The 25,707-nt window shown below is 43.5% G+C and overlaps 1 long non-coding RNA gene across 1 annotated transcript; it reads right to left on the reverse strand.

Moving 5' to 3' along the window:
- Positions 1–7,808: 7,808 nt before the first annotated feature.
- Positions 7,809–25,642, reverse strand: LOC139598976 (uncharacterized). The gene is made up of 3 exons (XR_011682109.1): positions 25,529–25,642; positions 10,436–10,476; positions 7,809–8,258 (listed from the first exon to the last, which is right to left on the reverse strand). It is a non-coding gene; the product is annotated as an uncharacterized lncRNA (long non-coding RNA).
- Positions 25,643–25,707: the final 65 nt, after the last annotated feature.

The raw sequence follows: 25,707 nt of genomic DNA on the forward strand, positions 1-25,707 counted from the left end.
CCATTCCCTGTCTTCTTGCCTGGCCGGGGAAGGAGGAATGATGGAGGGAAGGTGTTTTTAAGGGTTTATTTTACTTCTCATTACCCTGCTCTGATTTTGTTAGCAATAAATTCAATTAATATCTTTAATTTTAGTCTATTTTGTCTGTGACAGAATTTGGGGAGTGATTTATCCCAGTCTTTATCTCAACCCACAAACCCTTTGTTAAATTTTCTCTCCCCTATGCAACTGGGTAGGGGAGTGAGCGAGCGGCTTTGGTGCGTGCCAGGCATCTGGACTGCATCAACCTACTACATGAAGTTAAAATCTGACATAGAAAGACAAGAATCCTTTTATTTTTGTAAACCGATGACCCTTCTGCTTGAACACACTGATGGGTAAGAGCGCAAATTGTTTTTAATGAAAGATTCTAAAGCAATAAGAAAAACCTATGTAGAGGAAGTATTATACAAGCTACAGTTGTATAGTCACATCTTAAAGTGGAGCAATGAAAGGGGTTTTTTTAACTGTTATTTAATATGGCTGTTACCCACTTCATCTTTTATGTTAGTTTAAAACAATCAGGGTTTTTTTTAGTGGTCAGGGGAAGCCACAGAGGCAGCTTCTGAGAAAAAGATGCTCAAAATTTCTACTTTGTCCAGTAGAGCCAATCCCTGAAGGCTCTGACAATAGACATGTTGCTGGCTCAATTAGAGAAGTTGATAAAGCCTCTGTGATGACATATTTAAGAAGGAAAAAGATGTGCACAGTCCTTTTCAACTAACTAATTCAACTAGTTGACAGGTGTCTGTTAAGGAAGGCAGGAGCCTCCCTTGAAATGGAAAATGTAAACCCCCTCCTTCCAATATATAATTTTGAAATTAGGGAGCACTCAGGCATAGATATGGGAATAAGAATAACAGCTGTTTATTAGGAAAATTAAAAACACAAACGCAATAGTACAAACAAAAGAAAAACAACTGACGGAGTCAAAATACAACCTAACATGCTGTTGGTCAGGATGTTGGTAGCAGTCCAATTAAATGGTGGCTTAAGTCCTCCTGGAGTGACAGATGTGGTCCTGTTGAAGCAGTGATCCTGTAGAAGTGTGTAGTTTTCCTCTGAAAGTCCGGTGGTGGTGTAGATGGCCCTCATCTTCCTCTGGGAATCCAGTGGGATAAGGCTGTCTGTGGTGTTCTAAATCTCAGATTATATCCAGGTAGGAATGCTTGGCTCCTCCCCCTGGGCAGAGCATCTCACAATGGGATTATGTAATGTTATCAGTCATGAAGTGAGATTTAATGGCCCATTAACAGAAGATATTTCTCAGAGGGAGGATTGGTTGTAGAAGAGATAAAGAAAACTGCCCAATTAACAGAAGATAACTGCCCCACCTCTATCAGATGGCAATAGAATACACACCCCCAGCCACATCTTACAACCTAAGACATTATCCACCCCTTACTCTATTAATATCTGCATCATACCCAAATCAATAAACTCTACACAATGAAACCTTACACACAGTTCTCACTTAAGACTAGGTTTCCCTGTGGTACACAACGGGCTTCTCCATCTTTCTGCATTACCCACCAAGTGTAACCAGGTCCTTGAGCAAAAACAATGCCATGGATGGGTTTACATTTGCTTGAGGTGGGACTAATCCAGTCTTGCCTAAAATACCATTCACTAGTACATGGACTTTATCTCCATACACTGTGTGTAAGGGTTCAGACTGGACAGGACCAGCTCAATTGATGGACCCTTGGGTGTTGACCATTCAGGTAGCTTTGGCTAAGTTCATTTCCCAATTCCTAAAGGTACCCCTGCCAAGTGCGTTCAGGATAGTCTTAAGTAGTCCATTCCATCGTTCAACTTTCCCAGCAGCTGGTGCATAAGGGATATGATATACCCATTCAATACCATGTTCTCTGGCCCAGGTGTTTATAAGGCCATTCTTGAAATGGGTCCTGTTGTCTGACTCAATTCTCTCAGGGGTGCCATGTCTCCACAGGACTTGCTTTTCCAGGTGCAGATGCTGTTCTGAGCAGTAGTATGAGACACAGGGTAGGTCTCTAGCCATCCAGTAGTGGCTTCCAACACGGTCAGCACATAGCGCTTGCCTTGGTGTATGTGGGGCAGTGTGATGTAGTCAGTCTCTCAGGCTTCCCCATACATATATTCGGACCAGCACCCACCATACCATAGGGGCTTCACCTACTTGGCCTGCCTGATCTCAGCACGTCTCACAGTCATGGAAAACCTGAGAAATACTGTCCATGTTTAGATCTACCCCTCAGTCTCATGCCCACTTACAGGTAGCATCTCTGCCCTGATGACCTGAGGCATCATGGGCTCATCGAGCTAGGAATAACTCTCCCTTGTGTTACCAATCTAAGTCTATCTTTGACATCTATATCTTTGCAGTCTGATCTACCTGCTTGTTGTTTCGGTGTTCCTCGTTAGCCCGACTCTTGGGGACATGGGCATCTACATGACAGACTTTCACAGGTAGTTTCTCTACCCTGTTAGTGATGTCTTTCCAGTCATCAGCAGCCCAGATTGGTTTTTCTCTACACTGCCAGTTGGGTTTTTTTTCACCTTTCCAGCCAGCCCCAAAGAACATTGGCTACCATTCATGAATTGGTATAAAGGTATAGCTTTGGCTATTTCTCTCTTTCACCAATGTCCAGAGCCAGCTGATCAGCGATGAATTCAGCAAGTTGACTAGATCCACCTTCTCCTTCAGTAGCTTGTGCAACCTGTTGTGTTTGACTCCATACGGCTGCTTTCCATTTTCGTTTCACCCGTACGATGCGACAGGAATCGTCAGTGGAAAGAGCGTATTGTGTTTCTTCTGCTGGTAGTTGGTTGTATGGTGGAGCTTCTTCAGCCCATATCAATTGTCCCTGCTCTTCTTCATCAGTGAGACCAAAGTTTTCACCTTCAGGCCAATTTGTAATTACCTCCAAAATCCCAGGGCAATTCAGTTTTCCAATACAGGATGCTGTATTGTTGTAGTGCACTAAATAGCTTATTTAGTTGGTGTTTTTACCCTGGTGATGGGAAAATTTTACTGGGTATGTCAGGTCACATGGACCGTTTATTCCCCCTTTCTCATCACATGGTTTGTCCCCATACCCCCCCTCCCTTAGTGGTCTGTCCCACGGGTGGTCCCTCCCCTCGCCCCTCCCCAATGTTATCCCATTGGCCGCGGTCCTCTTTCCCCGCCCCCATCACCTGGGGCATAAAACCCTACGGCAGGTGTGGTTCTGCCTCTTTGCTACCTGGGTGGTCGCTGCCACCAGAAGTGTCCTGTCACAAGCTAATAAACTGGATACTCATCTCCACGTGGCAAAGAGCGCTTCTCGTCTTTTATCTTCCGTCTATGCAATTCCATGTGGGCTTTAGTCCTGAGAAAGCCGGATTTGGATTTATATTAGCCCAGAGAACCACGGATTTATTGCACTGTATGATGAGAGCAATCCACTTGCTCCAGGTGGCATTGGTGGCATAGTGGGTAGAGGGAACCTTTGCTTTGAACATCCACCCCAGCACCGGTAGTCGGGGTACCAGGAGGAGTTGTGCTTCTGTGCCAATCACCTCCAAGGCAGCTTGAACTCTTTCATAGGCTGCTAAGACTTCCTTCCCTGTGGGAGTGTAGTTGGCTTCGGCTCCTCTGTAACTTCGGCTCCAGAATCCCAATGGTCAGCCTTGAGTCTCCCCAGGCACCTTCTGCCACAGGCTCCAGGACAAGCCACTGTTCCCGGCTGCAGAGTAGAGCACTTTCTTTACCTCTGGTCCCGTCCTTACTGGGCCAAGCGCTACTGCATGAGCGATCTCCTGCTTGATCTGGGCAAAAGCTTGTTGCTGCTCAGGGCCCCAGTGGAAATCATTCTTCTTGCAGGTAACCAGGTAGAGAGGGCTCACAATCTGGCTGTATTCAAGAATGTGCATTCTCCAAAAACTTATGATGCCTACAAAAGCCTGTGTTTCCTTGCTGCTGGTCAGTGGAGACATTGCTGTGATCTTATTGACGACCTCAGTGGGAATCTGACACCATCCATCTTGCAACTTTACCCCCAAGAACTGGATCTCTCAGGCAGGTCCTTTGACTTTCCTCTTCTTAATGGCGTGGCCGGCTTCCAGTAGAATCTGGATGATCTTCTCTCCTTTCTCAAATATTTCCATTGATGTGTTCCCCCACACAATGATGTCATCGATACACTGCAGATGTTTGGGAGCTTCACCCTTTTCCAGTGCAGTCTGGGTCAGTCCATGGCAGATGGTGGGACTGTGTTTTCACTCCTGGGGCAGCTGGTTCCAAGTGTACTGTACGCCCCTCCAGGTGAAAGCAATTTGAGGCCTGCATTCTGTGGCCATAGAAATGGAGAAAAACGCGTTATCAATGTCAATAGTGGCATACCACTTTGCTGCCTTGGAATCCAGATCATACTGGAGTTCCAGCATGTCCGGCACAGCAGCGCTCAGCCGCGGAGTCACTTCATTCAATGCACGATAGTCTAGAGTCAATCTCCATTCTCCTTCAGATTTCTGCACAGGCCAAATGAGGCTGCTGAAGGGTGAGTGGGCCTTACTGACCACTCCTTGGCTCTCCAGCTCACGGAGCATTTTGTGGATGGGGATCACAGCATCTCGATTCCTCCGATACTGCTGGCAGTGCGCTGTCAAGGTGGCAATTGGTACTCATTGCTCTTCCACCCTCAGGAGTCCTACTGCAGATGGGTTTTCTGATAGTCTAGGCAAGGTGTTCAACTGCTTAATGTCCTCTGCTGTTGCATTGTGATTTCAAGGTTTACCTCAGAACCTCGGGTCCCTCCCCTGATAATTCCCTGCCAGGTGTGTCAGTTACCTCTCCTTTCCCCTGCTGAGTACTGTCTATCAATCTTGGCATTCCAGAAGGGCGTCAAGTGATTGGCAGATTCAAAAGATGCCCTCTACCCCTGGGGGGCATTGGGCCATCCAGGTGTCCTTTGTCCCTTAAGACCTCCTCTCATGTACCTGGTTGGTGGGCTTCCTACCCCTTCCTTCCCCGTCTCCCTGGGGTTAAAAGAGCCAGCAACCACGTGGTTCGGAGAGTTCTGTTGGAGCTGTTGCTGGATTCCGAGGCCTGTGGGCCTGAATAGAACTCTGGATCAAAACCCTCCATCAGAACCGACTCCTTTCCTTTGCTATCACCTTAAAGCTTCTCCGCCAGAGGTAAACTTGAGGAGCAGACTCTGTTATGGGGGAAGCTCCATCCCGCAGCCACCGGAGTTCCTGCATGCCTGGACTTGTCTCCAAGCACCCAGCTGCAGCACACAGCTAGCCAAAGGTGTCTCTGGGGTGAAACACCACAGTTGCCACTATTTGGTTCAGCACCAAGGGCCAGACAAGCTCAGGCACGTCCCATCCAGCTATATTGGTATTATTCCAATACTCTGCCTTTACAGTAGCTCTTCCAAAAGCCCAGCTGAATCCCTTTGGGTCTTTGTAATAGCCGTTCTGAAGGAAGACTATGCCCAGAATACACGGGGCCTCTGGGCCGGTCACAATAGGATGTTTTTGCCACTCCTTCCAAGTCAGGCTCACCTCAGCTTCCAACAGGGTCAATTGCTGCGATCTCCCAATCACCCCAGCAATGGAAACAGGTTCTGCCCCAACATGTCCCGAGGGCATTAGGGTACACTGCGCACCAGTATCAACTATTACTTCATATTTTTCTGGCTCTGGTGTGCCAGGCCATCAGATCAACACAGTCCAAAAGACCTGGTTTTCCCATGCCTCTTCCTGGCTAGAGGCAGGGCCCCTCTAACCCTGGTTATTATTTCTTTCCTGGATGTACATACTAGAGGTTCCTTCAAGGGAATCTGACAGATCATACCCAGCAGCTCAGTCATAGGAGTTTGAGGCTACCTTTACTTTAGTGGAACTCCTTCGATTAGTGTTTCCCTCCTTGAGTTGACACACCCATGCTGCCAGGACAGAAGTAGGTTTCCCATCCCACCTCCCCATGGTCACACAGGAAGAACCACAGGTCAGCTTGTGGGGTGTATCCTCTCTCTCTAGCTGGGGGACTTTGGACTCTGACTTTGGGGCCTGTGACTCGCACTGGTGCCATATGGGAACTGTTCCTCCCTCACTTCCTCTCTCCTCCTTTTTGAGGTCCTTAACCATGTCAGAGACATGAGCCTGCATTGGGCCATTGATCATACTCTCATAATTTCTAAGCTTGTTGACAACAGAACCTACTGTCTCTCAGTTGGTATTGGCATCAATCATTGCAATGAAGGTGGTGTATTGAGATGGCCCCAGATTTGCCAGATTCCACAAGATTTGCCCTGTGCACCTGGCCTTGTCAGGGTCATTAACATGCTGTCCATCTCTCCCAAAGAGTACCTCCAATACTGCCACTTCTCTCAGCTGTTGGATCCCTTCCTCAAGGGTCTTCCAGCACATTCTATGGTGGTGCTCCTGCATTCTCTCCCTATGGAAAAACCTTTCTCTTACACTCATTAAAAGCCGCTCCCAGAGGGAAAGGGACCCTGGCTCCCTTACAAAAATCTGATTCATACATGAGTCTGGGGTCAAGGGTCCCAAATTCCTTGCCTCACCAACATCCAGTTGCACACTTGCACCCATAAGGTCCCAGAGCTGGAGTAAGCTGGTTGTATAAGCCTCACATCCCTGTCGTACAGTGTCTTTGTGCAGATTATGGAGACTTTCGTACGTCAGGGACTTGGTGATGATCTCAACTGTTGGCTCCCCTGTGGGTTGTGAGGGCCCTCTTTTGTTATCATTATCTGGGTGCTCTGATTTCATCTTGGACTTCCTCATTTCCACAGGGGCAACTGCTGCTGGCTGTGACTGCCCTTGCGGTTCAGCTGGAACCTGGATGGTTGTAACATCTGTGGGTTCTACTGCTGCACCATTAGACTCTCCTTCTTTGAGGTAGGGGAAGGGTTTCTCACCAGCTGAAGAAATGTACTCCTTCAGCATTTGGCTCATTTCACGCATCTCCTTCACCAGAACCCCCACTCAATCCAGGTGGTTCATTTCTGAGGTGGGCTGTGGGGCAGGGTCAGGCTCTGGGACAGCAGCATCCCTAGTCCCCAGGGCAGTGTCAGGTTCTGGGGCAGCATCCCTGTTTTCTGGGATAGGTGTCAGGGTGGTTATTCAAGTCAATCTTCACTTATCTCTGAATGCTATATAGAACAGGCCTATCAGCAACACTAGCCATTGTATATCATTAGCGTTTAGAGAAGATTTGAACCCTTCAAAAACTGGTGGGGCAGACCCAAAGAACTGGGTGAAGGGTTGGGAGAAATTTTCACCCAGTGCCATTTCCTCCCAGTAAGTACCATTATTAAAGTAACCCCAAAAATACAGTTAGTGTGTGATAGCGCTGAATCCATGTGCCCGTCTTCCAGAGGAAGTTACAAATCCATTAGTTCCTCACCTTAGTAACGCATAAAGCAAAGTGGATAACAGCCACAGCAGCCTTAGTTATAGGACCCATGTTTAGATAAGGGCCTGCAAATGGGAGAAATATAGCCACAACCACGTGCCACCCGAACCAGGGTAAGCTAGACCACATGGTGACACTTAATGAGGTTTCTATATCAGCACAAAAAAATAGATTATTTAAGAACTGTTATTCCCTTTTTGTTCCTATGCCCTCGAGCTGCACATTGGGTGCCAAAATCTGTCTTTGTTTGAAAAGACAGGTGTCTGCTAAGGAAGGAAGAAGCCTCCCTTGAAATGGAAAATTTAAACCCCCTCCCTCCAAATTATTATAATTTTGAAATTAAGGGGCTCTCAGGCAAAGATATGGGAATAGGAATAATAGTTCTTTATTAGGAAAAATAAAAATACAAATGTAATAGTACAAAAAAACCCCCAAAACAATACTGACAGAGTGAGAATACGACCTGACACCCTGTTCTTGGTCAGAGTTTTGGTAGAAGTCCAATTAAATGGTGGCTGCAGTCCTCCTGGAGTGACAGATGTGGTTCTGTTGAAGCAGTGATCCTATAGAAGGGTGTCGTTTTCCTCTGGAGACCCAGTGGTGGTATAGATGGTCTGGGAATGCAGTGGAGAAGAAAGCTGCTCCTCTGGGAATCCAGTGGGAAAAGGCTGGCTCTGGTGTTCTAATTCTCAGATTATATCCAGGTAGGAATGCTTGGCTCCTCCCCCTGGGCAGAGCATCTCACAATGGGATGATGTAATTTTATCAGTAATGCAATGAGATTCAATGGCCCATTAACAGAAGATGTTTCCTGGAGGAAGGATTGGTTGTGGAATAAAGAAAATTTCCCAATTAACAGAAGATAACTGCCCCACCTCTAACAGATGGTAATAGAATACACACCCCCAGCTACATTTTGCAACCTAAGACAGCTGCTCTAAACCTTTTGCCACAGTTCTGATTTTCTGAAGTTGCCAATAAAGTTTTTCTTCTTGTTTTGACCTCTTGAGAATATCTTGTTGGTATTTCTCCCATGCATGTAACTCAGAGTACATGAAAAAAACATAAGCCCTTTTAAGTGTCTCATCAAGTGACAATTTTGTTGTCTTAAAGTAGCAGAATTGAAACATTTCAGATAAAACCAGTTACTAGTTATAAATGGGGAACAGTTTTGAAACCAAGTGGAACTTAGTTTTCATGGTCACAAAACACACATAATTCTCAGAAATTGGAATTAGGAGCTTTCAAGTTATATAGTGACAGTGAGAATACAACAACAATATTAACATACTGCACTTGATATAACAAACCTTTTGTGCAATAGATGAGAGCTGTATTTCTAGATGGTACCAATTACTGAAACTTAAGCTTGAATTTCCAATTATTCAAATGACAAGAGCATTTGAAGTTACACACTTAGGCATAGTTATAGGTGTATGCTAAGAATACCTTCCAAAACAGGAAAAGTGTTCCTTCCTCTCCATCCATACTTTATGTTCCCATCTTCATCTCCATCTGAACACAGTCCTGAGTAGGTGCTTTAGGTGGCTCTGCTTGAGCAGGGTTTTGGACATGACCATCTCCAGAGGTCCCTTCCAACCTCAATCATTCTGTGATTCAACAACAGTCCTCTAACCTCCAATAAGCAGCTCAATAATAAGTACAAGAGATACATCAACTATATTGACTGATTCTATCAGCCTGCCAGAGACACTGAACTGATAAAAACCAGGTAGCTGTTCAACTAGATGCTTTACAGCAAGCCAAAATTCACTTGGTCAAAATAATCTTAACAACCCTGGAGAAAACTGAAAAGAATTGCCTTGCTAATTACTTTAAACATAATAAGCCAAGGAAGTTGCTCTACTACTCCTCAGAAACAATACCATGACAGTGTCACTGGTATCATTAGGAACAGAAAGTACACAGAAGAGTAGACAAGTTAAGCAGCCAGCTTACAGTACCATTTATTTTGATTTTGTTATTTTGAAGCCAGGAGCATGTTCCACCACAGCATACTGTTTTGAGAAATATTTAAGACAGATTGAATTCTAGCTCTGAGCAGTGTCTTTGCTAGTCTGGTTTAGGAAGCAAAAGAGAAGTAAAAATAGACTCAGAAGACAAGCAGATCAGAATGTTCATAGATACAAGAGAACAAGTGGTAAAAAGCTGGCAGATAGCAAATAAATAAATTCATTATCTTGCAGCAGGATCACTGGGCCACAAAGGAGACCATATAAAAATTTAGTTTTGATTGGTCATTTTTATTAATCCGTAACCACATATTTAAGTGAGGCATTTCTTATTCTGTAGTTCAACTTTTTACTTGCAAGACTGAATAAAAAGCTGAAAGAAAAATGGAATTCCCCAGGACCCTCTTATCAGAAAGATTACCCAGAAAGATCAATGCTAAGTTTCTATAGCATGAAAAATTGTGTTAGAAATTTCACATGAACTGCCCTGTACTGCATTGAATGATTGCTAATTTGAAGAAGATACATGACATACAACAAACTGGACTTTAATGTTCCACAGAAATATTAATCCTCAAGAGATAAGCACATATACAGGTAAATAATTTTTATTATACCAATCATCTTCATGACACTATGCATCTCAAATGTGGAAGAAAATATTCTCTTCGCTTGCCTGCTGAACCAGATTAGTCTAATTTAGGAAAAAAATTCACTGCTGAGCAAAAAGCATAGTTCTATGATATATTAAAAGCTTCACTTTCAATCCAGCTGTTCACGTGACTTCCATAGAAAGGAGCTACAAATCTAGTGTCCACTTCAGTAAACATCAAATCAGTATCACAACTGCAGTTCAGCTTTGATTTTGAAGGGGGAAGTGAGGGGAAGGAGAAGGTATTATTCTGTCATGAGCTGAACAGATTAGTTTCTATGGACTATCTAGGCTGGGACATGAGTCAGCAGCAATAGTAGGATTCATCTTATTGAAGAGACAGGGATACCAAATTTTACTTACCATGAGACTCAGATCCCAACTTCTTAGAAGCCATTTAGAACCTGAAAAACATTTTAAAACAGCTTTAGCAACATGTAGTACAGCATAAGCCTATGCAGTTCTACACTGTCTTATCTCTAGATTAAGGGACATGTTGCAGACACTTACTGTTTATCCTGTTCCCAAGACAGATAAGAAAAATTCTTTTATAGCTCTGAAAATTGATTAGGCAAATAACTTAGCCCAGGGTATGACAATCTAACTGTCAAAATGAAGAAGAAAGGTCAAAACAGAGCCAAGAAGCAGCTAGGTTGATCAGAAAGGCAGTTTTCCAGATCACAGTGCTCAGAGGCTGCTCTGTCCCAGCACCATAAAGCACACCCTGTCTCCCCTAGCATTAAGACTAGCCCTTCCTACCGGAAATACCACACTTATCCTCTTCAGTTTAATCCTCACTGCTCTAAAAAGGGATACTATCATACTAGGTATGCAGTCAGCCAGCATGGCACTTGTCTTGACACACTGGATAATGCACAATAGAGCTATATAATAAATGGTACCATTAGGAAGATATTTTTGGATACACACAAGAAAACAATGTTAACAAGAGGCCTCATTCACTGCCCACAGAATTTTATTAGCAACTTAAAATTTGGATGCAAATCCTACATGGTCAAGATGTTAAACACAGAAGTGCCTAGCCAGCTTTTAACAGTCAGCCTGCCCTGAGAAAGAGCTGATCCAGGATGCTCATGGTGTGTTCAATAACATAATTGGTTCTTTTGCTAGATTAGAAATACATCACAATACCTATCTTAAGATACCACAGCATAATTCTTCAAATAAATTATTTTTAAAGTCCTCCTTGTGGCATTATACATAACAAAGAATCAGTTTCCCTTTGTTTCTGAAGCCCTCCAGCTATATGAAATATCCAACAGCCATTCTTCCAAAACATTATCTGGTTGTTGTGGTTTAATGTAGTTTGGTTTTTAGTTAAGGAAAAAATCCATGAGCTACAGAAGTAATTCCCTGTAAGGGCCTTGGCAGCTTCCTTCAGACCTGACAGAACCAACCAGCTAGCTAGTTTTGAATATTGACACCCTGTTAAATCACTTAAGAGAGCTGAATATGGTTCTGTGAAATCACATTTAAAAATGAACAAACGCCAGGAAAAACTCTCTTGCTTCCAGCTTTTGAACAGGTAACTGGACGCTGGCAGAACTGGGCTCTGCTCCGCCGCACAGCCTGGCCAGCTCAGCCCGTGGCACAGCTCAGCTGAGATTCTGCCACGAGCGAGTTCCAACCACGGGTGATGGGCCAGACCGGCTCTGCTCGGCTTCGGGTGGAGCCAAACCGGGCCCTGTTCCAGCCGTGAGCTGCCGAACTATCCTGCTGGCACCGTGGAAAATCATGAGGCTAAGAACAGAGGCGGCCTTGCAGCCCCACGCAGAAAGCAGCCCCGCGGCTGGAATTGAACCGGCAGGGGCCGGAAAACAGCCACGCAGTCAAAGCAGCCACCGCCCGGCAGAGATCACATGACCATCCACAGGGCTGGGTGAGACATTAACTCTTTCAGTGCACAGATGAAACTTGCAGACATCAATCCTCTCTAAAGTGAGAGAAAAAGGACATGGGGAAGACACGTAAAGAAAACAACATGGAGACACCGAGGTCAGTGAAGAAGGAGTCAAATCCCAGATGGGAGGAGAATGAGGAGATGCCTTAGTCTTGGGCTGAAATTCTCTTGTAAGGCTATGGTGAAGATATAATTAATACACAACACTTTTTTCCTGTAACTCATGAAATGCATTGGGGGGATGTAGCATTCTAGTCATAGCCGTGAGCAGAAGCACCAGTGTTGAAGCAAGCAGATGTTGAAGTAGCTGTGATCTAATGAAAAGCTTGAACAGAGAGAGATGAGAAACCTGGCCTCAGGGATGCAAGAAGAAAACCTCTGTTCCCAGAGATAAAACAAAAAAACTTTTGTTTCTATACTAGAACAGCTCATCCTTAAAATTGCACCCCAATAAGCTGAGATGACCCATGGTGGTAGTTGTGGGAAGACTACCAAACCATGGGAGGGACTTCACGATTGCAGATTTCTGGCAAGCTGCTCTTCGTGAAAATTAAAACCATGAGAGAACTGTTTCTTGTGGAAAAGTCTCCATGGCATGGCATGAGAGACTGCTCTCCCTAAGTAAACTGAAGAAAGATTATTTTAGAAGTGGTAAACTGACTGAAAATACCAAATTTTGTCTCTTTACGTTGTCAGTGGGAAAAGAAAGAGGAGTTGGAGGGAGAAGAAGTGTTCTGAAGGTTTATTCTGATTTATTATTTTTCTTTTAGTTCTGTTAATAAAGTTTTCTTTATACCCTTTAAAGTTTTGAGCCTGCTTTGCTCTCCTCCTAATCCTTATCTCGCAGCAGAAAATGAGTAAATAATTCTAGTGGGTGCACTGGCGTTTGGCCAGTGCTAGACCCACTACACTGGTACACCCCACCAGCAGCAGACAGCACTCAAAGCACAATGTGGAGCAGATCTAACATTCACATCCATCATTCCCCTATCAAGATCTTACTCTTAGCCTCATTGTTTCCATTGCTGATTCTAACTACTTATGTTACCTTAAAGGATGTCATAAGGTGAGGATTATACAGACATCTTAGCTATTCCTCCTGATAGCTGCTGACACATCTGGAGGCAGGAAGAGCCAGTTTCAAGTACTTTAGGAAAGCCCCTTTTGCTGTGCTCTGTGGAATCCTCTGAATCCTTCCCCCTCAGGGAAATCCCCAGGGCCTTGCCTTGGAATAATATACCATAGTTTTCCTCACCTAGGCTAAAGAGAGGACCTAGCCCATGGTGCTCTGCAGCACTACTGCCGATCTACATTAGATTTCTTCCCTCATTGGCCAGTTGACACTGCCCACCCCAATTATTCATCCCTCATTCCCCCTGCAGGTTGCTGCCCTTTACCCTGCCCTTTGCACTGCCCTGTGCCCTCAGGTCATTGGTCACTGACCCCATACTTAAGTCTGTGCAAACCACATGGTTTTGTCTTTGCCCCTGATCCCTTCAGCGTGCTTTGGAATAAACCTTCACTGGAATACATTATACAAAGATCCTTCTTGTCTTTCCTCTGCTGAGCTATCTGTGGCGTGTGTGTGTGCATGGACTTGAAATGGCTGTTCTGGTGGCCTTCCTCTGAGCGGCTTCTGAAGGAGACGCTTCAAAGAAGGTTGCAGCATTTCTACCACCCTGCCACTCTGCAACAGTGCTCACGTCCCTTTCAACATTTTGTTGAAATCAATAGGTGAACCAACGATATTGGCTAATGGAATTTCAACACACAGCTAAAGCCAAAGCTGTATGGAGATTACCTGGGTGCAACCAGACTATGAAACACAGTGAGCAGGCGCTGGGCCATGGGCAAGTGAGTCATGCTGGGCAGCTCCAGGTCTACCTTGTACATAAAAGTGTCATTCTGCTCAACATTTGTCAGGCTCCTCTCAGCACATCTCACCATTTCAGTCAACACTAGTGTTATGTCCAAAACCAATCCACTAAAGCCAGAGAACTGGTTTCAGCACTAGCTGGCAACTGCTTCTCAGAAGCAAACAAAACATAGCAGTTTCAAAGGCAGAAGAAAAAGGTGGTGAAACAGTGCTGAGCCTGCCACCTCAGGAAGGATGTTAAGGGCAAAGCCACAAGACCACCCAGTACAGTTGCATGTCAACCACTAGAGATGAATGGGCTTTATTAGTCCCAGTGCCACAGAGGGGGAGATCAGACTGCAGACTACAGCACCCTGAATACCTTGAATACTACCTACACATGAAATAGGCTGCACCTTTCAGACACAGATCACACTGTCAGACAAGCTGCTACATTGCTAGTTCCTCTGTATGAGAGTAGCAATTAAGATGCCAACTTGATATGTTATTATCAAAAAAGCCAGGCCACATGTGAAATCATACAGATTCCATGTACCTCACTGGTCTTCTGTATGTCATTGGAGACTGAGGCACTGTCTGCAAGCATGTACTATGGCTGCCCATCATTCACTACTATTATAGCAGAGTTGAACTTGGGAGAAGGCCTCTACACACTTTCTTTAATTTCTCCAAGTTTGTCTTTCTTCTAGTTATTACCTCATACTGAAAAGCAAGTGCTACTTTTCTAAAGGATTTCATTTTTTTAATGAAAGTAACCTACTCACTTTGGCAACTCAATTGACAAGGAAGTTTTTTTCAATGCAGAACCAGTTATCTACAGGCAATAGGGTTTATGCTGTCTATCTCATTTACCAGAAGCATCTTACTCCAGACTGTACCTACATAAAGGACATTGAAAAGAAAATTCAAAGAGATAATTTTTAGAATGGTAATTTATAACCCTTCTCCAGTAGGCCATTGCAAGGACATTTTAAGTTTACCATCTCACACACTCATCTTGGGCAACAGAACATTAAGTTACCATGACAAAATCAATTTACTCCAGGGACACTAGTAGCAATGCATAAAAATCCTGCAAAGATAAAGATGTGCACATCTAGCATCCAGGGAGGTTTTCAATAGTATATCAATCTGGAGCTGCATAAATCCTTGGATGCATCCTCAGTGTCAAAAAAACCCACATAAACAATAAGTATCTTGCTTTTGTTGGCAATCTTGTAGTAAAATCCTAGTGCAGACCAGGCATCTGCATTAAGTTTAAGGCACAGTGGGAAAAAATTATTCCTCTGCCATATTCAACACCTTATTTTAACTACAGAACTAGCTAAGGCACATAAATAGCAAACTAATCATGAAATGCACCATTTCCAGAGAGACAATCACACTGTAGATTCAGGTAACATTTGAGTTTATATCACGCTAGCTCTTCCTGATGCACTGTGTGTGTACTTATTAAGATACCATTACTGCAGAAGGCACTGTCAGAATTGTTAAACACTGCACACAGTAACACTAGAACAGGCTGCCAGCCACATTTCATCACCTTTCCAAAAAACTTTTAGTTAAAATAGTGTCTTACAACTAATCAGATTTGATAGGCTATTCAGAGACCACTATCATAAGCATCTTGCTGTTGCTCTGTCTTGCTGGCTTGGAGGGAAAAAGAAAAATTTAAAAATTGCAGCCAGTTAGAAAGTTACTGATGTTGCTACTATGCTTCTGGGTCTGAACTATATTTGCTTTAGTCAAAGTTGCTACACTGTGCAGTAAAGGTTTGTTTACATTTGTTACTGCTCTTTTAGAAATTTAAAGGACTTGCTCCCAAAGCCTTACTCCAAATGAGTTAATGGAAGACTGCAGCCCTATCATTGTTGCCTCTGGAGAACAAAGTCCAGAACAGGATGCTGAAGGGTATCTGTGGGAATGGCACATAGGGGAACAAATTTTGGTCTGATGCTTTACTTCATGCTATAAGTTGACAAAGAACATAAAACACCTTTCCTGATCTAGGGAAACAAGTTAGTTGCATAGTACTACAAGGTTTTCTTAAAGCCACCTACAAGCTCACTCCTATAAATGTAGACATCCTTAGCCTCATTCTCTCATTCTTGGTTCTGGCTAATTATCTGAAGAGGAGATCAGGACTACAGGTGCCTAGAGTTATAAGCAACTTTAATGTCAGCAGCCACCAAGGCAACCTCTTCCCTTCCTGTATGTTCATTTTCCACTTAACACTGAGTCAACAGGGCAACATTTTTAAAACCAGACAGTCAGAGGAACACCGCATACCAAAGCCCAAGATGAGAGCAGAGGATCTCAGAGTTATGATGATAGAAGGGGAGGAGGGGGACTCATACAGGGAAACAACCACAAAAACAAACAAAAAACATACAGATGCAGAAACAGAGAAGTGACAAGACAAAACTGATGACAGAAACAACTGACACAAAGAGAGAGATGACAAGTTGGAAAGGCTTGAAGGGACAACACAGGTAACCAAGACAGCCCACCTGACATGTCACCACTTAAACCTGAATGACTATTTACTTGTGCTGCCAGATAACAAGGAGAACATAGAGAAGTTTGACTTGGTGCAAGCAAGGTATCAAAGAGAGAGTCTCATAAACAGATGAAGAAAAAATTTACTACCATGAGAAGCTGCTAGGAAGTTGGGGTATTTTTCAATTATAATTTTATTTTGATGTTCTTTCTACTGGTGTTTTCCTTGAAGTTTATATCTACATTCCTTTCCTTCTGAAAGAGCTCTGACTGGTCAAATTGGAAGCATCCTATTGATAATGGTACCTGAAACACCTTTCTCAGTGATAACTCAAGCCAATTTAACTATTTGTTGAGAAGAATTGGTCTTTTGTTGCTATATCCTTTATTTTGGGGTGCAACTGTGTCTAGATTCCAGACCACATGAATTTTCTGAAGTAACTCCCACCTTCTGAGGAAAGTATTATGGGTCAGAGGAAATCAAAATGCCCCAAGTTATCAACTATAATCAATGTAGCACATCTGTGATTTTCAGGGAAAAAAAATCTTGCAATTTCCATTTTGCCTCCTGATACTCATTGTGTAGCCTAAGAATGCATAACTGAGGATGCACCATTCACTCTGAAAACTACAAAAATACCCGAAAAACCCCAACTTTAAAGAGATTAATTTTTGCTGCCTATATTACATTCATTAACTATTACTGATTGTACAGTGAAAAGCAGTTTAATTCCAGTGATTGATTTCTAATGCACCACAGGTATTTCAGATTTAGACAGTGGTTTAAGTTTTTACTGTAACTACTTGTTTCAGTGCAAGTGAAAGGCTAAACCAACATCAGCATTCTGTATATAGTGCAAGACAGAGCAACAAGATGTTTGTAACAGTGGTCCCTGAATAGCCTTTCAAATCTGATTAGTTGCAAGACACTATTTTAATTAAGTTTTTTGAAAAGGAGGTGATGAAATGTGGCTGGCAGCCTGTTCTAGTGTTACTGTGTGCAATGCTTAAAAATTCTGTTTGCTGTATATACAACAAAACCAGAAGTAGACAGTGCCTGTTGCTAAGATAAAACAAAAGTCAAGGTTCTATCAAAGCTTTCCACCTATGTAAGCATTTCATTATTGCTACACAATTGAAGTCTCTGAGACTGACAATAAAAAGCTGATCAGTCTACTAACAGTGCAAAACAGATTCTGTTTTCATTTATTGCAGTCTCCAAATGGATGACATCAGCCCAAAATCTGCAGCAACTGCTTCTACTTTGTACCTCTTACAATTCTGCAAACAAGCAGAGTCATCTACATGGAGATACTCCCCTTTCATAAAGCAGTGATATTGAGCCACTGATAATAGCTCTTTGGATAAAGTAATTGTACAGGTATATTTGACACATTGCAACTACACCTCCTGCAGAAAAAAAAAGCAAACATCACTATGACCAGTCTTAACAGAAAAAAAAAAGTTTAAAATACATTTACTGCAATCTAAGAGATAAAGTACATTAAGGTTCTTGGTCTATTTTAAGATCAACAAGAACAAACCAGACCGTCCTTGAAGCAAATGCTGGTAGGAAGTTTCCATTCAATTTTCAGTATTTGCTAGTGTGGAGGCCCTGGGGGGCATCCCCTAAGTTAGGGAGACACAAGAAGCTTCCCTCAAAGCTGTTACATCCCTTTGGCTCCTTCCCCTGTTCCTATGTCTGTTCCTATGTCCCTGAGCCACTCCTCCCTATTCCCTGATTGGCCCTTATCTTTGTACTGCCCCAAGACCAGGGTCAGCCCCTGGGCCCCTCGAGGGAGAGAGCTGGACCCTGAATGTGTGTGCCTTGGACCCGAACATCTCACCGCGTGGCTGAATTAAACATCTGTGGATATTATGCAAAGGCCCTTTTTGCTTCTTTACCTTGGACTTTACTAGCAGCAATTCAGGCTGCTACATGCTGGTTGAAGCAAATTTAATGATATGTCTCCATCTTATGGGATACAAGTGGTCACCTTACATTTAACCAAATGCAGAGTAGGGGTTACACTGACAACAGTGGAGGGGGGAAGGGATTACATCTCTGTGGCATACACACTCCATGGATCAAAAACCCAAGCAACTGTAACAAGAGATCTAAATTTGAAGGACAGTCCATAACATCAAACTAATTCAGTTATTTCCAGTGCAATGACTGAGGAGCAGAAGGACAGGAATCAGTAAAATAGCACTTTTAAAAATGTTTCCAGAATAAATGAGTAGGAAAGACATGGAGAAAAGAGCCACTGAAGAGTAGGTCTGCATGCAGATCACATTATTGGATTACAAGACAACACTCTAGTGATGGCAATAACATCCTTATATAGGACTTCACATGCAGATGTTGGATAGCATCTTCCTAGCAGTGACAAACATTAGGAGAAAACGATTCTTCAAATTGTGCCATTGCTTAGCATGACATAATGGGCAACTAGACCTTCTGCTTCAGTACATATCGGTCAATGGGAATTTAAAGCAGAAGGCAGCCCTTCCATACACTCTCAGAGAAGCATGGCATCTCTCACTCTCTTGTTCCATATGGCTTCATTACATTAACATTAGGCACCTGTAGCTATGCAGCTATCTTCATGTCATGTCCCACTTTGGTCATATCGTCTCTCACAGAATCCTTCTGGACAAACTGTCCAGCACACAGCTGGATAAACACACCGTGTGATGGGTGAGCAACTGGCTCACAGGTCAGGAACAAAGGGTTTTAGTGAATGAGGTGACATTAGACTTGTGACCTGTCACTAGTGGGGTTCCACAGGGCTCAATTTTAGGCCCTGTCCTCTTCAACATCTTCATAAATGACTTGGACACAGGACTGGAAGGGGTACTAAGCAAGTTTGCATACGATACAAAACTGGGAGGAGCTGTTGACTCCCTCAAAGGCAGGGAGGCCCTGCAGAGAGACCATGACAAATTAGAGGTCTGAGCAGTCACCAACTATATGAAGATCAACAAGGAAAAGTGCTGGATTCTTTACCTGGGATGAGACAACCCTGGGGAATGAGACGCTGGAAAGCAGAGCCATGAAGAGGGACCTGAGGGTCCTGATTGATGGCAAGTTGAATATGAGTCAGCAGTGCCCTGGCAGCCAGAAGGGCCAACCATGTCCTTGGGGTGCATCAGGCACAATATCACCAGCTGGTCAAGGGAGGTGATTGCCCTGCTCTGCTCTGCATTGGTGTGGCCTCACCTTGAATATCATGAGCAGTTTTAGCCACCACACTATAAGAAAAGCATTAAACTATTAGAGAGCATCCAAAGGAGGGCTGTGAAGATGGTGAAGGGCCTTGAGAGGAAGATGTACGAGGAGGGGCTGAGGGGAGACCTCATTGCAGTCTACAACTTCCTTGTGAGGGGAAGAAGGGCAGACACTGATCTCTTCTCTCTGGTGCCCAGTGACAGGACCTGAGGGAGTGGCCTGAAGTTGTGTCAGGGAAGGTTTAGGTTGGATATTAGAAAAAGGTTCTTGACCCAGAGGGTGGTTGGGCACTAGAACAGGCTCCCCAGTGAAGTGGTCACAGCATCAAGCCTGACAGACTTCAAGAAGTGGTTGGACAATACTCTCAAGCACAGGGTGTGACTCTCAGGGATGGTCCTGTGCAGGACTGGGAGTTGGATTTGATGATCCTTTTGGGTCCCTTCCAACTCAGCATATTCTGTGATTAAAGACACTGCACTTGCTAAAAGCACATACTATTTGGGCTGTTTAAGGATTTAAGGCTCTTAACTGATAATAGACAGCTCTATTCCTCCTTCAAGATCCTGATGGTATATTTGGGACATAAGTTCATTTGCCATACATTTCACCCAAAAATAAGGGAAAATGCTACAAGGGTAAGAAAACACAGTACACTAATGCACCAATTTTCAATCACCAAATGACTTACCAGCCATATAAGTTTCCAATGAATCTGAAGCTTTTATACCACACAAACCTCTAGAACTACAAGTTTCAGAGGCAAGAACATAAGAAAATAAAAAAATACTTATAGACAGCCTCGTGGTCAAGGCAGGTAAGTGCAAGCTTTTTCTTTGGCCAGAGACTGATGTGTCGAACAAGAGTCTAGAAGATGCACCTATTCTAAATTCCCATTTAACTGTTGCGGCAAATGGGTGACTTTGTTAAAATGGACCGTTTCCAAAAAGAGAGCCCTGTAACAAGAGAAAAGAATCTGCAACTAATATCTAACACTGGCCTGACTTCCAAACACAACATATAAGGAGATAACACAGGTTCTGACAACTCCAAGAACAGATGTGGGTTTAGTGTAGTTCCTACTATTGACTGCTACCCAAGCAATTTAAAGATCATCTAAATAGATAAGCAGAAAAAAGAGTTTACATCTTGTTTTGGCCTCGAGATCAGCTTCACTAATGTAGAAGATACATCACCACCAAGAAATGGGTGTCATGGTTTAAGCCCAACTGGCAACAAAAGTACCACACAGCTGCTTGCTCACTTCCACCCCTCCCTAGTGGGAACGGGAGGGGAATGAGAAAAAAAAAACAACAAAAAACTCATAGGTTGAGATAAGAACAGTGTAATAACTGAAACAAAGTAAAGTTTAAAATTATAATTATATTCATTAAAATGGGGAGGAAAGTGAAAGATAAACCCCAAGAAAAATGACTGATGCGCAATTGCTCTCTACCCACTGACTGATACACAGCCCATCCCCGAACATCAATCAGCCTTTGGGTAAATCCTTGTAGTGGGTCGACCCTGGCTGGATGCCAGGCACCCACCAAAGCTGCTCTCCCACTCCCCTCCACACTGGGACAGGGGAGAGAAAATATAATGAAGGGTTCATGAGTTGAGGTAAGGACCAGGAGGTCCCTAAATACCATCATGGGCAAAAAAGGCCCTAATTAGAGATATTAATTGAATTTATTGCTACCAAAATCAGAGCAGGATAATGAGAAGTAAAATAAACTTTTAAAAACACCTTCCCCCCATCCCTCCCTCCTTCCCAGCTCTACCTCCTCCCCAAGCAGCACAGGGAGACAGGGAATGGGGATTATGGTCATTTCATCACCCATTGTTTCTCCCACTGCTCAAGGAGAGGAGTCTTTCCTTGGCTCCACCGTGGAGTCCCTCCCACAGGAGACAGTTCTCCACAAACTTCTCCAGCATGAGCCCATACCACAGGCAACAGTCCTCCCCAAACTGCTGCAGCATGGGTCACTCTTCCATGGGGTGCAATCCTTCAAGGACAGGCTGCTCTATCATGGGCCACACTCTCCACAGGCCTCCCACAGGGTCACAGCCTTCTTTCAGGCATCCCCCTGCTCTGGCCGTGGGTCTCCTCCATGGGTTGCAGGTGGATCTCTGTATTCCCATGGATCTCCATGGGCTGCAGGGGGACAGCTGCTTCACCATGGTCTTCACCATGGGCTGCAGAGGAATCTCAGCTCTGGCACCTGGAGCAGCTCCTGCCCCTCCTTCTCCACTGACCTTGGTGTCTGCAGAGTTGTTCTTCTCACATGTTCTCACCCCATTCTTATTTGTCTGCAATTAGAACTGCACAATCACTTTTTTCTTTCATCTTAAATATGTTATCACGGAGGTGGTACCACCGCTGTCCTAGCTGTGCTCCCTCCCAGCTCTTTGCACAGCTCCACTCTGACAGAGCACGAGACACTGAAAAGCCCTTGACTCAGGGTAAGCCCTGCTCAGCAACAGCCAGAACATCAGTGTGTTATCAGCATTATTCCCATACTGAATCCAAAGCACAGCACTGTACCAGCTGAGAAGAAAAAGGGAACTCTATCCTGACTGAAACCAGGACAGGGTGGTAAACTAGACCATTTCCCCCTCCTTGAAATACAATAGGAGCAACACAGACATTTGCATGATAAACCATGCCAGAAAATATAAATATGCTGTGGAATTCCTACATTTTAGGGGGAAAAAAAGGAAGAAAATATGATCTGGCACTTGTACTACTAGTGAGGGCTATAATAATCTAACAATGCAGTAATGAAACAAGTCCTAAATTTGATGAGCACAGCAACTGCTTTTAACTACTATTTTCCTATATCTTAAGTCTTGAATAACAAATGCTTACCAGTTCTGAGAGCTTAAAATAATCAGATGGAAAGCATTTAGTAATTATAAACAAATTTAGCTACTTCAACTTAATTAGCATAAGACTTAATACTACTCTGAATGAGTAAAATATTTAACAATACTTTAACAATTTACAGAGTGTTTATAAACTAGGAATCTAGTTTTAATTTAGAGTTCAGAATTTATGAAAAAAATCAAGTTAAACAAAAAAGCACAATCTCTATGTCTAGATTAAGCGTGCTGCTAACACTTAGCATAACTGGTCATATGCATACTCTTAGAAATCCAACCTCACAAACTCAGGGAACAAACTTCACCAGTCATTTCAGTCATGACTTCATCTGCTGCTAGCCTAGAGATGCCAAATGGTGCAAGCACAAACATATACATTAGGAAAGGGCTTAAATCAAATCTTTCACATAATCTAGTAGATAGTTAACATGAATGCTGATCTTCAGCAACATAAACCAGACTAATCAGGAGCTCACAACTCTTTACTAGCTTCCATGAAAACATCTACTAATAGCTAAACAGCTTAAGTATATTCAGACCATCTTCCAGCTGAAGAACTGACTGCTTCTTGTATAGGACTCATGTTCTTCTGATATGCCCACTTAAAATGTTACTCTGGTGTAAGAATTTCCGATACAAAATGTAGTTGAGAAAACATAAGCTCAGAATTTCCATTTTAACTCAGTTAGTTAAAAACTGTAGCACTACTAACGCAACATTGGCATTTTGAACCAATCTGCTTTCCCCTCCAGAAAAGATTTAAACCAAAGTCAGAGAAATTATATTCTACTTCCCTTTTTAAACACATCCGTTTCAAGTACATTGCAAGCTTAAAGGATTCCAAAAAGACCTTGTAGCCCTACAAAAAAGGGAAAACACACAAAAAAACCCCCCACCATTATCAAGTCTGGACATTAAAGCTGTTCTTTCAAAATTTCCCAACCACAGGAAAGACAGTATTTCTTCACATTAAAGAAAACGCCTTCCCTATGCAAGCAAGGATTTGGAATAAATCTGATCATTTAAGCGAGGGAAAAGTCCCAATGTTCAGTTTCTCTTAGGAGACCTCATACAAGACTATACTGACTGCAAAAGGTCATTAGGGACACAGAACATGAGGTTATTCAAACCAAGTCATGGGGTCAAAGCATGAAGCAATGCACTTGCTTACTAGAGAAGATTACCTACCTAAGTAGTTAACACACAACTGTGAGCTCACCCTTCTTTACCTTTTCTTCAAAAAATCGTTTTCAAAAACCTCTTTCAGAGCTTTTCAATTACAGCTCCATTAGACCTTCTTTACACTGACATTGATCTGAATTGCACAGATCAATTTTAAATAGATAGTCATGCCTTTAGGCATCCTTGTAAAACAACAGCTGAAGCTTTGGAATTTATGATTGAAAAGACTGGGAGTTATTATGTTAGAAACAAAATACCAGAGAAGGCTGGATAGCAGTTTTGTCTAATAAGTAAAACTAAATTTCTCACAGATTAATTTATCAAAATATTTAACCCAGCACTAAGTGTAAAATACAAGAACAAGTTGATGTCAAAAACTTATGATATAGACTGGAAATTGACAACAATATTGAATGTCCTGAATTATCAATCCCTAAAGTTTGTGGAAACAACACAAAATCATAACCTTATACAATTAAAAAAGAGAATAACTAAGATGATAACTTCTGTGGCATTATAGGTCTTATGCCACCAGCACCAGCCAAAACAGCTATGGCTGCCAGTGTGACAGAATTAGATGTAGTCTGCTGGATTGGTTCAGAAACCTGACTCCTATTCTGTTAGAGATTTTTGTCTCTAGGATAAGTACCAGGCACTGCAAAACACCATGTAAACAATAGAGATTGAACTTTTCCACGTGGTTTTGATGATTTTTTATCATTAATTTTTTAATCCATCAACATAAACTATACAGTAAGTCTCCCACCTAATCAGTGTACTCTTACAGTAATCTGAAAATTGAAGTTTAATTCACTAAAGAGAAACTAACATTTATTCATTCACATATCTTATACATAAGATTTCCTTGGTTTTCCCTTTGAAGTTTCAAGTATTATAATAATGATGAGGAAAAAGAGAAAGGGGAATAAAACCCAAGAGAAACTGCATGATTCAATTACCACCCACTAACCCATGTCCAGCCAGTCCCCGAGAAGCGATTGGTAGCTCCCAGCCAACTCCCTCAGTTTATATAAATGAGCATGACATTCTATGGAATGGAATATCCCTTTGGCCAGTTCAGGTTAGCTGTCTTGGCCATGCTCCCTCCCAGCTCCTTGTGCACCCACCCACTGGCAGAGCCTGAGACACTGAAAAGCCCTTGACTCAGGATAAGCACCACGTAGCAACAACCAAAACATCAGTGTGTTATCAGCATTATTCCCATACTGAATCCAAAACCCAGCACTGTACCAGCTACTGAGAAGAAAATTAACTTTATCCCAGCTGAAACTAGGACAGTCTAAAAAGTTTAAATCACCCAATTGCAATGGTGATCTAAAGTATCACTGACACTTTTGAATCACAGCTCTGCATGTACAAAAACCTGAAGTCAGTACAGTTGGTGGTACTGCAACGTAACGCCATCCTGGCACACGGCCTTGAAGAAATCGGTCCAACGGTGTTGTTACCACACATACCATCTCAGTCTCATTCCCTTCCCCATAGCTAGTACAGCACCTCCAATAAAGGGTAACTTCAAAAGCAATACCGAGAGGCCGTGAAGGCGGAGCAAGACCATGCAGTAACGCAGCGCTCACAGGCTCGCCCCCCTCCACAGCCGGGGGAGCAGCCCCCAAACATGCAAACCCCGGTCCTGAGGGGCCAGCGGCCCCGTAGCCGCCCCGCCTGCACGTCACATCAGCTGAATCACGGTGGGGTCGCGGATGGTCCCTCGCCCCGGACAAGGAGAAGCGGTAGCGACGTTTAACCCGGCAGCGGGGCGGAGGGCCCGAGGAGCGGCCGGCTGCGCCTCTCACCCAGACCAGCATCTGCATTCCCATTCCCTACCGGCCCGCTCGTTACCTGCGCGGCACCTGGCGGTTCCAGCTGTCCCTGCGGTCACTGCCCACCACCTGCCAGTACGAAACGCGCACCATATCACCACCCCCAGCCCCTCAACCAGGAGAGGCCATGTTATCTACCTACCCTCTACCTCGCCTCCTCAACGACACACTGACGTCACGCCGCGAGGTCACCTATTC

The sequence above is a fragment of the Agelaius tricolor genome, unplaced genomic scaffold (assembly GCF_023055355.1).
Source record: "Agelaius tricolor isolate 1412-34295 unplaced genomic scaffold, bAgeTri1.0.p SCAF_21, whole genome shotgun sequence".
Lineage (NCBI taxonomy): Eukaryota > Metazoa > Chordata > Aves > Passeriformes > Icteridae > Agelaius > Agelaius tricolor.